At 44.0% G+C, this 18,342-nt stretch overlaps 1 long non-coding RNA gene across 1 annotated transcript; it reads right to left on the bottom strand.

Annotated features, from left to right (window-relative positions):
- Positions 1-569: 569 nt before the first annotated feature.
- Positions 570-18,171, bottom strand: LOC310644953. The gene is made up of 3 exons (XR_014493388.1): positions 18,050-18,171; positions 2,194-2,311; positions 570-1,466 (listed from the first exon to the last, which is right to left on the bottom strand). It is a non-coding gene; the product is annotated as an uncharacterized lncRNA (long non-coding RNA).
- Positions 18,172-18,342: the final 171 nt, after the last annotated feature.

Consider the following 18,342-nt stretch of genomic DNA (forward strand, 5'->3'; position numbering starts at 1 on the left):
TAGCTGGAAGTAATTATAAGAGTCTTTTTTAACATCAGGATTTTCTCTTTCCTTTTTTGGAGTCCTGAACCTTAAACACAAACTCTATTTTAATGTGCATCAAGCAAGAATCAAATCCGGGGTGGACCTTTTTAATGTACATTTTAGACTACATAAATTTGTGTCATTTAAAGGTTTGTTTATGACTGTCTCTTTTTTTTTTAATAGGAGGGAGGGAGAAAGAACCAGATCAAGCCACCTTAAAAAAAGCATTCTAGGTTTCCAGATAACATTCTATGCATTCATGAGAAATTCATTTCAAGTAGTACAAATAAGTTCTTTAGTAATACCCAGGAGTCATAATGTCTGTGCCATAACGAACCCTTCTAAATTACAGCCTGCACTAATTAGATCAGCCATTGCTGCATTCCTGTCTCTGAAACAATTTGCTCAAAGTAGTAGTTACCTTTAATGAAAAGGCACATAACTGAAAATGTCAGCAACCTTTTCAATTCGTCATGACTGATTAGAAGGAATCTGTTGGGTCCCGAAGACTGTAGCCACATTGTTGCATCCAAGCAGGGCTGATGTTCCCATAAAAAGAAAGGCAAAATGGTTTGTGGTGTCTAAAACGTACAATATTTATTTTATCAAATGTATATGCTGCCCATCCCATTGACAAGTGACTTTGGGCAGCAGACACATTTTCCCAGATGTGACTCTTTCTTCATCATCCCATTTTTAAGTATTCCCGTTAGTATTTTATTTTTTTATTTTTTTAAAAAAAAGCTTTAATTCTGACATTCCCTTGAGAACGCATTTGAACGGAATTTCTTTTTGATGCCATCCACGGGTTCTCTTTTTGCTTTTCTTCCAGTAACATTTCATGTCTTCCTTCTTTTCTTTTCTTTTTTTTTCAGGAGAGGACTATCAATTGATTGGCCAAGAAAGCCCCTCCCCCTCCCATAATTTATCATAATTTGATGCATATCTCACATTAGTTTGGAACTCCCGGAGGATAAGGCCAAATTCCTATTCACCAAAGTAGCCATAACTTTCTAAAACTGAAACGGTGATTTATTAAATCCCTGTCTCTTGTTTATAAGATTAGCTATCGAAATTCACCAGGCTGCTTTTACCTGGAAAGTAACGGATGCAAGGCTTGGCGGATGATGCAACCTGATGAGTCATCTGTTGGATGGAAGGGAACAGCCACTTCTGTACATGACATCTTCCCAACTATTATTTTGGCTTGTGGCTCCAGATCTGCTAGAACAGGTTGTGTCATGAAGCTGAAATGTGCAGGAGCGAGAAAAGAATTTCAGCCCTAGTGCAACTTAGTCCCACAAGGCTTCCCAGGGAGATATTTCAGAAGGTCTTGGCTGAAGTTTTCCAAAGCCAAACTATGGAGGAGTTTCTGCCACTGGACTCCTACGCTCTTCTGAACTGCCAGGGATCAAGTTGATTGATCAGAGTCGTGGGCTTTCCTGCAGGTAAACATTTTTAAATATTCAGGATGAGAGGGTAAAAAGGAATCCCTGTGGATTTTACTCTGCTTGTCGTTGCCGACTCTACAGGGCGGAGCTCATCTCTGTTTTGAGCCCACTGAGCCAGCGCTATCCGAAGATGTTTCTGCGGTCATGTGGCCAGCGTGACATCACAGAGCACTGTGTTACCTTCCCACGAAAGTGGTACCTATTTATCTACTCATATATGAATGCTTTCTGACTGACAGACTGGCAGGACCTGAGGTGAGAACGAGAGCTCATCCATGATGTCGTACGCAGATCTCAAACCTGGGCTGTCACCTTTCCAGCTGACCAGCTCAGCGTCTTAACCACTGAGGTGACGTGCTGCCCATTCGGGATGGAACCAAGCAGACAAATAGGATTACTTATGGATTTATGGCCGACATTGGGATGCAGGGAGAGAGGTGATAACATGAAGGGATGCATTTTATTTATTAAACATACAGAGCCACCCATCTCATTTGTGGGGAACAATTACAGCCGAGCAAAACAATCGGTATAATTTATCCCTTAAAAGGGTGGAAAAAAAAACCCATTAAACTCTAATAACAAGAAGACAGAGAAGAGGGGAAACCCAAGTTGTACCACTGAATAGGACACATTCTTCCACGGGATCCTCAGGCCTGATGACAAAACCAGAGTTTGAGGGTCTTCCGGAAAGCCAGCATAGTTGGGACCAACTCACCTGGGAGAAATGATGTTGCATAGGGCAGGGGCCCTGGGGAGAAAAGGCTCATCTCCTGAGTCCTGTTAGATGGAGCTTCTTAGCAGATGGGATCCATAACATGTCTCTCCAGTTGGACCTGGTGGGATGGGTGGATGTAATCATGGAGAGGAGATACTTCAAATAACCTGGCCACATACCATACAAAGCTCTAAATTGGACTCAGAAGCAAACTGGTAACCAACGCAACTTGCAGAGCAAAGGTGTAACATGTGCCATTCTTGGGACACACTTAGCTGTCTGCACTGCCATATTACATACAGCTTCCCGATAGTCTTCAAGGGCAGCCCCATGTAGTGTTCATTATCCTGTAGTCCCCTCAGGAGGCGATTAGGGCATAAGTGGCTGGGTGCAGGCAGGTTAGCATCGTTGAAATTTAAAGTGGACACCACTGATTCAAGATATAGGGGGTGGTCCAAGGGAATGTTTTTCTACTGCTGTGCTAAATATTAGTGGAAAAAGCCTAGCAGATATTCAGATATTCCAAATTCCAGCATGGAAGATACTCCAAAGTGCATCTTTGATGCGCAAAACATTTTTTGGGGGGAAGGGTGGCTTTGGATTGGGGGAAGAGACGCTTGGAGGAAAGTCTCTGAAAAGAGCCTTACACTGCTGATTTTATTTTAAGAGTACTTTCCCACCCCCCAAGCCCATTCTTCTTCCTGATTGATCAGTTCCTGTGGAGACCCACGGTGAAACAAAACAAAATGAAACAGAGCATAAATGAAAGATAATATACAGTACATTCTCAGCCTGCAGTGCATTCTCCAGGCTTTCTGTTGGAAGAGTGGCTGAAATTTTATAATTTTCTTCTTTTCCTTGGGAGACCAAATAAATAAGTAAATAGAAAGAAAAAGAAAGAAAGAAGGAAGGAAGGAAGGAAGGAAGGAAGGAAGGAAGGAAAGAAAGAGAAAGAAAGAAAGAAAGAAAGAAAGAAAGAAAGAAAGAAAGAAAGAAAGAAAGAAAGAAAGAAAGAAAGAAAGAAAAAGAAAGAAAGAAAGAAAGAAAGAAAGGAGAGAGAGAGAGAGAGAGAAAGAAAGAAAGAAAGAAAGAAAGAAAGAAAGAAAGAAAGAAAGAAAGAAAGAAGGAACTGTCAAGCTGTTTCTCAGGGTACGAAAACCTCAACTGTCTAGATCTGCCAAGGATTCTGATTGAGTATCCTTTGAAGTTAGGATAGCTATCATTTAAAGCAACAGTTGCCATATTTTCATCTCCCTACTCCTTCTCTTCCCATGTCAGCCCTTTACTGTTAAAAACAACAACCAACAACCTTAAAACCTCCTGAAAAATAATCATGGCTAGGCTTTAACGTTCAAGAAAGACCTTTAAAGGTTCTGCCTCTAATTGCCATCATATGTAGCTAATATTGCAAACATAACTGGCTAATGAGAAGGTTACTCTACGACATTTCTTGACAGAGGAAAGGTAAATTATAAGGAGATGCACTGAAGCGCCCCTTTCTGGCCTCCTCTGGGTTGGCTTGCTGACGCAAATCTTTTGAAAAGAAGGTGTTTCTAATTAACGTCGTTTTCCTTCCCCCAAATGATGATTCTGGAGGCCTGGCGTCAGACGAACACAAATTAAAAGAGAAAAATGCAGCAAGCTGGTTCCAGAAAGTTCTGGATTGTGAAATTCATCAGTTATCCTCTTGCCTGGTGAACTTTTGGCCCCGTTGGAGGTGTCTCGCCTCTAAGTCTGTTTGTGTGGCACTGGAAGATCCCAAATTTGAGTCCTGATAGACTCGCTGGAGCTGTGAGTGCTCTGTCGCTGGAGGTTTGAAAGAAAAGACTGGGCAACCATTTGTGGGGGACGGAAGAAGGACTCCTGTCATGGCTTGGAGGTTGGACTGGAAGACCTCCGAGTCCCTTCCAGCCCTAGGACTCTATGATTCTATCATTGACTCCATGATGGATTCTAGGATTCCATTCCAGGACTAGTTGGAGAATTCAGTGATTCAGTAGTTATCTATCCCATCTCCCACTCCACAAATATACCATCTTCATACAGCCATACTTTTCCTCCAAAATGGGACCATGACAGCAGGAGGAGGAGGAGGAGGAGGAGGAGGAGGAGGAAGAGGAGGAGGAGCCCTTCTCTTGGCAAGGAGCTTGAACGTTCATAAGGATATAAATTATGGAGTCATTCATCAGATGCATGTTGAGTGCTGGTTACAGTTAATTATCCAGAAATGCCTGCATACACAAGCTACTTTCACCCCCCCCAAAAAAAAGGCCTGTCTCATTAGACTGAAAATGTCTTTATGGTATAATTAGATTTTTATTTAACTGGTGAATAACGTTTATGTATGCATGAAAGTTTTAACACTTCCCAGAATCCTAGAGGCCACACGGATCAGGTCGGAGTTGCTCCAGGACGAGAGCTGTAAAGACTTGTTTCATTGTGTTTTGTTAGTAAAGCTACATACAGCCTTGTGGCAATTTGGCAGACGCCTTCAACTTCTCTGTATTCAAGAAATTCTACATAAATGTAGTATCAAATGGTCCTGGGCTGAAGTCATCCTAGCTCTCTGTTCCATATAAACTATAAATGGTCTGCCTCAGTTATATCTTACACAGCTATTTTCTCTGCCTAAAATGAAATGTTGCACAGAAGCTGCACAACTGGTCCTCACCATCTCTTCAGAAGTTAGGACGATCACAGATTTGACACAGGGCTGATGATGTTACCAAGTTTGGGCCATGAAACATCTGCAAGAAACAACCCAGCTCAGAGAGCACCAAGGATTGCACAGTTTCCTCCTCCTCCTCCTCCTCCTCCTCCTCCTCCTCCTCCTCCTCCTCCTCCTCCTCCTCCTCCCTGCTAGCTCTGATGAAGTTACCTAGTTTTGGTAATGAAACATCTGCAAGAAAATCACCAGGCTCAGAGAGCACCAAGGACCTTGCAGTCCTCCTCTTCCTCCTCCCATTCTCCTTTTTCATTTTGCAAACCCCATCCCCTTCCGTCACTGATGACGTTACCTAATTGGGTCACGAAACGTCTGCAAGAAAACCACCAGGCTCAGAGAGCCTCATTTCAAGCCTGAGCTACAAATCTTCTCCTTTATTGGAATCGCAAATGTCCCATCGTCAAAAGGAGAGGACCTCCCAACTAGACGGGACAGCAAAGGAGAGAAGGCATCCTCTGCAGCATCCAAACCTTTCTTCTCCATTGAGCCCCAAATTACTCTTGCTAAAACTCATGGGAGTTTTACAGCCTTTCTTGCTGTAAAAGTGAACCTCTGCAGTGAAGTCAGTAACACAGGTGCTACTCATGGTTGTTCATCAGGTGACCACGGGAGTAGGCAACTGTCCCAAGTGTGAAAAGTGGTCATAAGTCACTTTTTTTCAGCGCCACTGTGACTTCAAATGGTCACTAAACGAATGGTTGTAAGTCAAGGACCACCTGCGTAGGGTGTCCTGCTCGATCAGGACTAGAAGACCTCTGGGGTCCCTTCCAGTTCCGTGGTTCTGTTAAATGATCGAGCCCGGTTCCATTCTCCACCATCCATCGGAGCTGAAGAAGCTTCTTGGATAAGAAGCAAAAGGTCTTCCGAGAAAAACAAGACAGTCCGGTTGACTCTTCAAAGGGCACCTTTGAAACTACAAGGTTCCCCGTCCCCTTTCAGATGGGATCAGTGCCAAGGATCTTGGTAGGGCTAGGACCAGGCGGAGACAAACGAAATGAAGCAAAACAAAACAAAAAAAACCCACTCCCCCCCTGGGACAAGTCTCCCCCATTTCTGTTCAGATCCATCTCCTCTAGCAGCTGAGATGGCAGCCCGTCAAGACCTCGTTCCCCCTTGGGAAAGCAACACCTAGCGATGAAGTCAGCTGCCGGAGGAAAGCCAAAAACACGGGAGCCTTCCCTCTTGACAATCCTGGCTTGGCTCCTTCAAAAGCTGGATTGTTTTCTCCCCAGCCCTCCCTCCCTCCCTCCCTCCCTCCCTCTCGAAACTGCCTGCAAAGAATTCCGAACGTGAGACCTTTCACTTGGGGGCGCAGACCTTATCGGGAGAGGATCGCAGCCTTTCCTGGCCCGAAGGGTTGACTTATTGCATCAAGCTGTTGCTGGAGACCCCACCTGCAATAAGAGCCGGTGCAGAAGCGCTCTGAGGCCTTCACCTGCGGAAGTTGGCAAGGAAGGGCCTTCCTTCCCATGAACGACACAAACAAGCACAAATCGGGGAGGAGGAAGCACGTAGACTTCATTCTGTCTCGTAGGCTGTTCCCGTCCACCATCTTAAAAGCTCAAACATACCCACCCTTTCTCTCCTGGGGTCCCTTCCTTGACATCCTCTCTTAGAAATTGACTCTGTGCCAGTCCTACCGCAATCCAGGGACATGAGGTAAGTCCTCGACTTAATGACCACAGCCAAGCCCAAAATTTCTGTTGCTAAGCGAGACAGTTGTTAAGTCACTTTTGGCCCCTTTGGTGGCCTTCCTTGACCCATTGTGAATCACTGCAGTTGTTCAGTTAGGGACACGTTTGTTGACCGAATCTCACCTCCCCACTGACTTGGCTGGACAGAAGTTTGAAAAAGTTGATCAGGTGACCCTGGGACGCTGCAACCGTCATAAATATGAGTCGGTTGCCGACCTTCCCAGTTTTGATCCTGCGACCATGGGGATGCAACAGCGGTCCTAAGTGTGAAAAATGGTCATAAATCGCTTGTTTCAGGGCTGTTGTAACTTTGAATGATCGCTAAAGGAATTGTTGTAAGTTGTATAAGTATTCAACTAGGTTGAACTTCAGGGCATGATCAGATCTTAAGTTAGTTAAGTTAGTAACATGTTTGTTAGGCGAATATGGCTTCCCCCCCCCCCCCGCATTGACGTTGCTTGTCAGAAGGTCGCAAAAGGGGATCATGTGGCCCCCAGAATGCTGCAACCGTCGTAAGTACACGACAGTTGCCAAGCATCTGAATTTTGATGACATGACTATGGGGAATGCTGCAATGATTGTAAGTGTGCAAAACCGCCATAAGTTACTTTTTTGTCAGTGATGTTGTAACTTCAAAGAGTCACTAAATGACCTGTTGTAAGTTGAAAACTACCTGTATTTTCATTCTCTCCGCCATTGGATAGCTCACAATCCAAGGGCTGCCCCATTCGGCAGCTGATGTTTCGTGGATTTTAATATATATTAAACCGGCGGTTGCTTTATATTAAATATACATATGCAACATATGGCACCACAGCATGGCGGATTTATGACAAATACTTGAAATAAGTAAGTATTAAGGTTTTTTTCTCCTCCTCCTGCCCCTCCTGTAAAATGCTTGGGGAAAAAATCATTTGGAAATTTCAAATTCCCCCCCCCCCTTCTTTCAGAGTTGTAATATAGATTCTATCTCACACACACCCCGACCCCTCCCCCCCATTTTAGCATTTGGCTAATTATCCTATGATTTGAAGATTTCTAGCTGTTTGTTTGGGGATCTGTAGCCTTGTCCAGAGATATTATTATATTTTTTTTTAGAAGAATTTAGCTACTTTGGCCAATTCCTTCTCTTTAGCAAGACAGAATGTCGTCTTTTTCACAGGCTGCTCCGACATTCTCAGTGGTGGTGCTAAATAATAGATGAAGGTGTAAAAAGATCGCTCTGTTTACTTGGCTCTGTGCTGCAAAGACAAAAAAAGAAAAATAGCCGGGTGTTTATCTGAAGGAGGTCTACGTAGATAAGGGACACCAAAGGAGCAAGCAGCTACAGCCAGAAACCTGGTCAGATTGACACCAATTTGCCCGAATCGGTCAATTCCGTGGGGTCATGCATAAATCATGAAGTTTCTTTCGGGCAAAATTAGGCCAAAAATGCCAGTGGTTTTTTTTTTTCTCCCCAGAATTCATCACACAGCTCCATCATGAAAAACTAAATATCAGGAAGCAAAAATATTGTGGGCCAGCGTGGACGGAAGCTCAGAGAACAACAAGGATCCTACACCTACAAATGTTCTTTTCTGCTGGAACTTTTCATCTCTATGTCAGATGACTTTCTCCACCTGAGATAATACCTGGATCGTGAGAGTGATGGTCACTAAGCTACTGATAGATATAACCTCTGTCACTTTCCCAGGTCCTTCTGATGGTTTAAATCAAAGCGGTGGTCATCCTTCTACCTTTGAAAGCAAAGTTTACAAGTGAACAGCGTGTCTCCTGTCAATTAGCTTCATCATTGACCGTACATGAGCGAAGGAATGATGACCTTCTCTGGGCTGGGGAGCTAAGCAGGATTGGCCCTAGCTTGTCTTTGGATAGGTGATTACTTCTCCAAGCAAGACAGGGAAGTGAGAGATCCTTGGTGCTTTCTCTCTGAGTTTGATTGTTTTCCTGCAAATGTTCCATTGCTCAAACTTCATCAGTGCTAGAAGGGACTGACTGGAGTTTGCTCTGCATGTTATCTAGTTGGGTAATGAAATGTCTGCAAGAAAACAAACAAGCTCAGAGAGCACCAAGGATCCCTCATGAAAAGATTCCTTCTTCATGCTTGGCAGGAGCCCCAGTGAGGGTCCCAACCCCAAGAACTCTTCATTTCAATCCTGAGCTACAAATATTATCCTTCATTGGTAAGAGTGGGAAGTTGAAAACAACATCTCAGAATGTCTATGGAGATTCTCGGTCATCCTGGTCATGGTTGCCTCAAAGATGCTTTTTCAAGAGGCAACGGGACTTCCTTGTTTTTCTTTGAAGACTTTTTGCTTCTCATCCGAGAAGAAGAAGAAGAAGCAGAAGCTGAGGAATCTTCTTGGATGAGAAGCAAAACGTCTTCAGAGAAAAAGAAGACAGTCCTGTTGCCTCTTGAAAAAGCACCTCTGAGACAATATCTCAGAAGAAGACAATAACCAAGATTTCTGTACTGTTGCCGAGGCAGATACTGTATGTGGATGGGTTCATGAAGACTCCATGGCTCAAACTCAACTCCAAAATTTTACTTTACCTTCTTTGGCATTGTGCAGCCTCTTTTTCATTCATGACTCTTCGCATTTCGCCCTGGTTTGTGTCACTCATTGAAGCAGTATAGATAAACTGTGGCAAGCATTGGATTCTTCACCATCGTTCCCTTACCATCACCAAACCGTTCCTCTTACTGACTAGTAGGTCATCCATATGGAAAAGAAAGGAGGCCTTGTCTCTCCCATCTTCTATTATTGTTATTGTTGTTGTTGTTGTTGTTGTTATTATTATTAATCATCATCATCATCATCATCACACAGTCAGCCAGATGTTCAGACTGGATTTGGCATTTTTGTCTACCTATCGAGTCCTTACCAAGGACCTGGGATAGGCAGATGTAAATGTTTGATGGTATTACAGATATCGTTGCAGGATGGAAGCAGTTCCAAGTAAGGCTGCCTTTTGCAATTGACTGATGGAGAATTTGTCAATGCCGATGATGGTGTTCAAGTAGTTCTCCAGTTGTTTTGGGATTGCACCCAAGGCGCCTATTACTATTGGATGATGATGATGATGATGATGATGGTTGTTGTTGTTATTGTGAAGAAATCATGTCCTTCACTTGAGCCGTTCTGCTTAAAAATAGAATTTTATTTTGAGGCATGAAAATGTGGCAGAAGCTGGCACAGAACGCCTGGGTTTAATTGTGAACCCATCTTTGCAAGCTGGCATACTGACACGCATTCCCACTGCTGCTAAAAATAATGAGGAATTCAAATGACTCTCCTAATGGCTCCGAGTCCCATCCCTTTCCTTGACCTATTTGATCGCAGTTCTGCACCCCTGGAGTGCTTTGCATAACCAGCCTAGACAGTAGGAACATTTCCAGGCTGATTGATTGACATATTTTATGTCTACCTTTAAGCTTAATCATGGGGAAGAAATGATTCATGTACACCTTACAGATTTTGGGGGGGAACTTGACACAACAGGAACCGATCTGTGAGCACCTTTGCCGAACAAGACAAGGGCTCCTTTGGTGCAAAGCTGCAAATATAGATATTATAAGCAATATAAAAGTGAGTTAGTTGACTTATTGAATCTGTTCAGGAGGATGAACAAAAAGAGATTCAGGAGCAGCCCAAATTTCTTACCACGATACAAGACAAAGAGATAACATTGCAAATTAAACGTCCGGAACTTAATCTGAGCAAACCTTTCTGGCATTTTATTGCATCAAATATATCCAATGTTCACTCCTCACTGCTATTCAGCCCTGAAATGGATGAAATTAAGAAAAGAAAACCCAGAATATGTACAGATTGGTTTCTGACTGGCTTCTAAAAAGTCTAAAACGATCGTGTGTTTTTTTAATAAAATGTGTTGGTTGGAAGAAGTGGCTAAAAGTTCTGATTTTTGGCACCTCAGTCTGACATGGCTAGTCTAAACGGTGAGTGGCCCTAAAATATGTCTTTCTGTTTATGACTTGCTCTATAGATGTGCTTAAAACAGGCCAGTACAGGTAGTCCTCGCATTACAATGGTTCATTTAGTGACCATTCAAAGTTACAGCGGTGCTGAAAAAAAAGTGACACGTGACCATTTTTCATGCTTATGGCCGTTGCTGCACCCCATATTCCCGTGATCAAAATTCGGACGCCTGGCCACTGACTCATACTTACAATGGCTGCAGCCCCCAGGCCTCGTGCGATCCCCTTTTTACGACCTTCTGACCAGCAAAGTCAACGGGGGTGGGTGGGTGGGTGGCAGGGTAGGAAGTCAGATTCACGTCACAACCAAGTGACTAACTTCCCAACTGCAATGATTCGCTTAACAACTGCAGCAAGAAAAGTCATTAAAATGGGGCAAAACTCACTTAACAGCCATCTCGCTTAGTGACATAAATATTGGGCTCCGTTGCGGTCGTGAGCCGAGGACTACCTGTATCTCTTCTTTCCACTTGGCATTCAAAGCGTTCAGCTAAAAAAGAACCCTTGATATCTTGATTGTTTTTTTTCTCAGATTAAAAAGCAATCAGACTATAAGCCTTAATTCTCTGATAGCTGTTTGTTAACAGAGGGTGATAAGGCATCGCAAATCGCTTGATTAAGAGGGGCTGCCTTTGTAATATCCCGGGCATGGTTTGAGGTGCCTGCATTTCTTTATTAGATTTATCAGTCTTCACTTGTTGCATTTATTCTGCCCCTGATTGGAATCACGGCTTTTCTTTTGTGACTTCAAGCCTCAAACCTAAAACAAAATAAAATGTAAAACCCAGCGGGGCATGAAAATGTACATTATTTAAATGGTATTTTCCATATGGTTCACCCTTGGCTATGTCTTTTTTTTTTTTTTTTTTGCTTTTGGAGACTCACATAAAATAAGTTTTGCAAACGCAGCTCATAGTCATGTTATGATGCACCATTAATTTAAGTGCTAATCCTTAAAAGAAAAAAGAAAAACCTCAAACGGCAGAAAGCTAGAATTATACGGGGCCACTTAAGACCATCAAGAGCAACCATGAAAATATACGTAAATTAAAGCATCCTGACCTGGTCTTCACTTGAAGGCATTTAATAAAGAAAAACCCATCAAATGCTGGTTTAAGTGGCTCCGCTTTTGAGTTGCTCTTAAAAAGATTTTCTTTTGCATTCAGATAAAATCTGGGTCCCAGTCTCTTTACAATAATCCCTGCTTCTACGTATTTCTTGCTTTCTGGAGCGAAAGAAACTGGGATATGGATCTTGACTTTCTTCTAGGTGACATCCGTTTGGATGGTCAAAGAGATTGCTGACCACTTCTCTCCTCCTCCTCCTCCTCCTCCAAGCTCCACACTCATTTCTCGGTCTTTCCATATTATCCTGTAAATCGCTCAGGTTGGCCAAGGACAACCCAATCAATCTTGCAGTAAGCAGAATAACCAGAAGCGATTGCTTCACAAAATATGACATGGTTCTGGCATGTGTGAGTCACGTAACACAGTCACAATAGTGACGCCCTTTAGTTTGTGAAGAAACGTCTGGGGAGACTACATGCTTCTAACCCACCAACGAACACCTCCAAAAGTTGACTGTCACTCCCAGGCAAACTCATAGACCAGAAACATCCCCAAACAGAACACGATAAATTTTGGCTTAGAAAAAATAATAATAGCATCAGGTTAATCCGCTTTCTTTGTCTTTTGTTGGGCGGTTTCCTTTGCCCCTTCATGCTACGAATAAATAACAAGAGGGTGTTCAGAATTAAGAGAATATAGGTGGTCTTCAACAAATGATCACAGCTGAGCCCCAAATTTCTCTTGCTAAGCAAGACAGGGGTTATGTGAATTTTGCCCCAGCACCACGAGACAGCCATAACACGCAATGCCCAAATAAATTATAATGGGAAGGTCGGATTCACATAATGTGCTAAATCAATGGATGGAGTCTTATCACTTGCCCAATCCAACTGTAAGTTACCCAACTCTAAGTTGGCATATGAGAATAGAATATCACAGCTGGAAGGGACCTTGGAGGTCTTCTAGTCCAACCCCCTGCTCAGGCAGGAAACCCCATACCATTTCAGACAAATGGCTGTTCAGTCTCTTCTTAAAAACTTCCCGTGTTGGAGCATTCACAACCTCTGGAGGCGAGTTGTTCCACTGGTTAATTGTTCTCACTGTCAGGAATTTTTTTCTTAATTCTAAGTTGCTTTTCTCCTTGATTAGTTTCCATCCATGTTCTAAGAACACAGCCAAAGAATGCTGAGCATGCCCCATTGGCCACAAAATGATAGGGATGGGAAGACGGACAATTGTTCTGCAAAGCACAAGACAGAAGCGAAAGGAATGATTCTGAATTGAGGACCTGTAGATGTGTCAATCTCCGGTTCCCATCAGACCCATATCCAATAACGATCCTAGTTGGGGTGAGGTGAGTTGTGTTCTGATGTACCTGAAGAAAAACAGTTGGGAAGGTTGAAGGTCCTCAAAGAAGGGAAGGTGGGCTGGTTTGAACCACGGTTGGGGTCTTCTCACCCAACAAGATGACTTTGTCTCCCGATTTCATTATATATTCCTCCTCCACATGGGCTTTGAGTTTCCCCCCCCCCCTCAAGCTTCTCTGTTTAATCGCATTTTTAAATAAACGTTCTCAAGAAGACTGATGAAGAGTGAGCCCTTGCTATCCCAAATGGAAGCAATACGTTGGCAAATAAATGAGAGAAGGAAGTGGCGATGGGCTGCAAATCTTCCTGGTCCTGGCTGTGGACCTCTATTTTGAACAACCCTAACCCTTGTCAATCTGAAGATCTCAATCCCTTGCTAGTCCTCCCTTGCCCTCATCCCCCGTCCTTCCTCTTTCTCTCCAGGAGCTTCATATAAGCAAGGAGCTGATTACATCAATCAGTGTCAAGTCCAGGCTCTGTGATTTATGAATATGCATAATGAGCTCTCACCTTTGAAAAGGACCAGCTAGGAAAATAATTGATTGGACAGGGAAAGAGCAGCCAAGAAAACAAGGTAAGGGAGGCAGGGTTTTTTTGGCTAGCTAGGGTTAACCATCAACCCTTCTGAAGGAGAGAATTCCAGATTCTCAGGTTGAAAGCAGAAGCATAAATCCCAGGGGATAAATATTCACAGCCACCCTTTGAAAATGTGAGGGAACTCCCAACCAGGAGAACATCGGCAGCCGAGATTCCAGGATAAGAGCCACTAGAAGATGGAGCCATTGTAAGATGGTCACTCATACTCCACCCTTGGGCAGTCCTAAGGCCAGTGGTCAGAAGGAGGCATTGCATGATTGCTTGTGATTTGTAGAGGAATCAAGGAACTGCGACACAATATCTTGCTGCCCGCTCAATTCCTTAGCCTGGCCACAACTACATTTATCCATTTAATGGTGGGCCTTCCGAGGTGGCTTCAACCACTTTACTTCATGATCATCTGGTGTCCACCTAGAGCCTCTGATGTGGGTACAAATTTAGCCCTAAATGATGGCTAAATTCTAGGGCTTAAAATCTCCTTGCAATTCTGGTATTATTCTGGTATTATTCTGTATCAGTACAACCAACTGTTTCCTTCCTTCCTTCCTTCCTTCCTTCCTTCCTTCCTTCCTTCCTTCCTTCCTTCCTTCCCTCTCTCTTTCTCTCTTTCTCAAGCGAAGAATTATGCACACATCACCTCTCAAGCATAAACCTTGGCATGTGCTAACCAGTTCCTAATTCAGGATGGTTCAAAATGCTACTTTGGGATCAAATCTTGATCATCTAAGCTGAGATCAATCATCTAAGCTGAGATCGAAAGAAAAACGGAAAATGAAAAGCCAAGAAAAACCTCTGCCAGTTATAGCATCAATATTGTAAGCAATACACCAGAGATCAACAACATTGCCCCACAGTCCTTACTCAGGGCAGATTCTTCTGCAACGTTAAGTTCAGGAGAACACCAGAGAAGTCTTAGAATGGCAGTGAAGATGAATTAAGGATTTTTTTACCTTTAAAAACAGGCAAACAGTTTTCAATTTCTGTCTCCCAGGCTCCAGCTACATACAAAACCAGAAAGAACTTGCAGAAATTCAGATTTTTCATGTATGTTAAGCTCACACCCTATAGTAAATCTTTAAGAGGAGAAAAAAAAAACAACCAACAGAAGAATTCATCTAGTTTTACAAAACTTGAGGATTTTTCAGAGGTGGTTTATCAGCCTCTTGCAACCCGGCCTATAAATAATACATTCCTATCACCATGACCTCAAAATGTCAATACTGCCACCCCACCGCATTTGCATAACTTGCACTGTCTAAACTTGAAGCGTGTCAGCCTAGGAGCTCCAGTCTCTTAGCCTTATCTCTTACAATCTAGCAAGCCTTTTCACTTCTATAAAAGACGCATTGATGCTTCTGTGCAACTCTGGGCGCTTTTGGAATTTATGGGAGAGAACTCTCCCTCGTCCTCCAAATAACCAGTCTTTCCCAATGCCCGCTTTCTGCAATGTGGGACTGCAGAACCACTCAACCTCAAACAAATATCTTTCTATCTCTTAAAAATAGCTTCCTCTCCCCTCCCCTCCCCTCCTCTCTTCTCCCTTCTCCTCTCCTCTCTTCTCCCTTCTTCTCTCCTCTTTTGCCTTCTCTCCTCTCCTCTCTTTTGCCTTGTCTTCTCTCCTCTCCACTCCTCTCCTGCCTCCTCTTCCTTCTCCTCTCCTCTCTTTTGTCTTCTCTCCTCTCCTGCCTCCTCTCTCCTGCCTCCTCTCCTCTCTTTTGCCTTCTCTCCTCTCCTCTCCTCTCCTCTCCACTCCCTTCCTCTCTCCTCTCCTCTCCTGCCTCCTCTTCCTTCTCCTCTCCACTCCTCTCTCCTCCCCTCCCCTGCCTCCTCTCTCATCTTCAATTTCTAGTCATCACTAGAAACAGTGTTTCTCAACCTTGGCAACTTTTAAGACTTCAACTCCCAGAACTCTACAGCCAACATGGCTGGCTGAGGAATTTGGGGAGTTGAAGTCCACCCATTTTAAAACGGTCAAGAGAGACGCCGCCGGCCAGGGAATTCTGGGAGTTGAAGTCCACACATCATAATGTTGCCAAGATAGAAAAATTATTTCAGACTTGGGGTGCTGGTGATATTTTAGAACAGCCTTTTCCAACTGAATGCTCATCAGAAATGCAATTCTACCAGAATTCCTTCTTTTCACATAAGGGAATGTGGCAATCATTTATCTAGATGATAAATGCACGGTTTTAGTGTTACAGTTCAGGCCACTGAACCCGTGCCCTAACCTTTTGAGGTCCATCATAATTCATGAACCGAATCCATATCATCGATAGGTTCTTCAAGGGTAAAATACATGTGTGCTTTGCTAGATCCGTGCATTTCTTCCTTTGCAATGATCCCGTTCAAAAGTTGAAGCAAGCTGGGCACATTCAAGGAAATTGTACTGCGTCTTTGTCATCCCTGAACAAAACCTGCATGGAGGGCTTCTATTAATTAATTTCACTGGATTGCCAACTACTAGGGGGATCAGTGCTACTTCATGAAACCTGAAACCAAATGTTGAACTAAAGCAGTGGTGCAACCACCATAAAAAACAATGCAGAACATTTAGACTGATTTGCAAGAAACCAACCAACATTAGGTCTGGGCAATTAGTGCTTTGAAATCGAGAGGTGAAAAGCTGCACCTAAAGCAAAACCTTTCATTTTTGCCTTTTCAAGGAGGAAAAAAGTTAGACCTCGGTTCAGTTTTGGGGTGCTGGTAACATTTTAGATCAGCCTTTTCCAACAGGAGGCTCACCAGAATTGCATTTCTTCCAGAATTCCTTCTCAAGACATAAGGAAAGGCAGCAGTCAGAACTCCTTATTAACATAAACCATCAAAAAAAAACCCTCCAGAAAAAAGCCAGACCACCCCCTTGCCCCCATCAATCCTGGCATGTCTAAAGATCCAGCAAGCCCCATTTCCCTTCACACCGATTCAGTGGTGGGATTCAAAGAGGTGAACAACCGGTTCTCTGTGTGGATGCTGCTTCCAGAAGTCCGTTCTGGGCCTGGTCAACAAAAAAAATGAGCTACCGTTTCTGCCGAAGTGGTGCAAACTGGCTGAATCCCACTTCTGCGGGATAACGCTAACTGGCCTGAAAATCAAACTTCTCCAAGAAAACAGTCAAGCTCAGAGAGAGAGCAGGAATTCAACAAAACAGGATTTGCCTTGGAAATCCTGGGAATCCAGTCTCCCAGATCTTCTGGAAGAGTTCTGGCTGAGAAAGATTTCTTCTAGCAAAGGAAATGTAGCTGACAAAAAACGAGAAGGTTTCCTCAACTTCCCATGATGCTTCAGCTCACTAACCAACCAAGTTAGACCAAGACCAAGACCAAGCAGGGTGCACAAGCACAAGCATTTGAAGCAAGACACCTTCAAACGATGTCTACACTCAATGAGTTGTTGTGGCAATCACAACCGTGGCAAGAAAAGGTCATCAAATGAGGCCAAATTCACTTAGCAACTGTCTCACTTTAGTGACTGAAATGTGGGAGCCCACTGTGGTCATAAACCCAAACCCTGCCAGTGTTAATAGGGGAAGAGGTTTTTCTCCTTGGTACTTCCAAGGACCCAGGGACCAAAAGGACTCCTCTCCAGCTACCAACACCCAGATAAGCAGGGATTAACACTAGACAAACAAACAGAAAACAATATCCAATTTTTAAAAAAAAAAAACCTACCAGGAAGAAAATTACACTTCTGCCAACATTGGCAGGGCAATGTTTACAAGCAGTGCAAACTCCACACTCTCAGGCCCTGATAATGTAACCTAGCTGGGTAATGCAGCATCTGCAAGCAAACATCCAGGCTCAGAGAGCACCAAGGACCCCCACAGTTCAACACACACACACACACACACACCCAGCTGCCCAGTTACTCTTCTGCTGGAGACTAAGAAAAGTCAGCAGCCAAACTTTCTTGGATGGGGAAAAAGAAACACACACACACACACACACCTTCCCGTCTCCAGCTTTTGCAAGGACAGATTAATACTCCTCTTTAAAAATCAAATCGCCAGAGAGATTAAAATGTGCGGTGAAGAAAGTCAATAGCCAACAAACACCGAATAATAGGGTCCTTGGGCTTCGGGGCTCAGATCGGAGCGAATTTAATTTCCAACCACCACCACCCCATCAGCCCCCACCCCACCAACCCGGCGTTTCCCCCCCAAGCCCTCCCTCCCTGCCCTTGCTTTTCCACGCTTCCCTCCCGCTGGCAGAAGTGCAACGGGGATGGTGTGTTGGGTGTGTGTGTGTGTGTCTAACTGGCTTTCTTTGCATCGCAAAAACCCTCCCCTGAAAAAAAAAAATCCTTCTCAAAGGGGCGCCCCTATGCAATTGGGGGGGGGGAGGGAGGGAACGGAAGTGGGCTCAAGGGGAAACTGCTCTTTGGAAACCAACGCGGTCGGGCAAACTTACCTGGGCATCCTTTGCCGTCTGGAATCGGTGAGCCTTTACTTCCGAGTAAACGCGGCCGGCTGCGAGACAGAGGAGGAACTGTCTCCCCCCCCCCCCTCCAGGCCTCCATCCCGGGGCCAAGGAGGTGTGCCGTTTGTCGCCTGCAGAGGGCGCTCCGGATCCAGGTTTTTAATCTCCAAAGTCAGAAGTAAGTCCAGGACTGTAGCCAATTCCAAATCGGCCTTTCACTTTCGCAGCTTCTTTCGCCTTCCTCCCCCAACCCCATTTTTTTTTCTCTCTCCCTCCCCCCGCCA

The sequence above is a fragment of the Vipera ursinii genome (assembly GCF_947247035.1).
Source record: "Vipera ursinii genome assembly, chromosome: 10".
NCBI lineage: Eukaryota > Metazoa > Chordata > Lepidosauria > Squamata > Viperidae > Vipera > Vipera ursinii.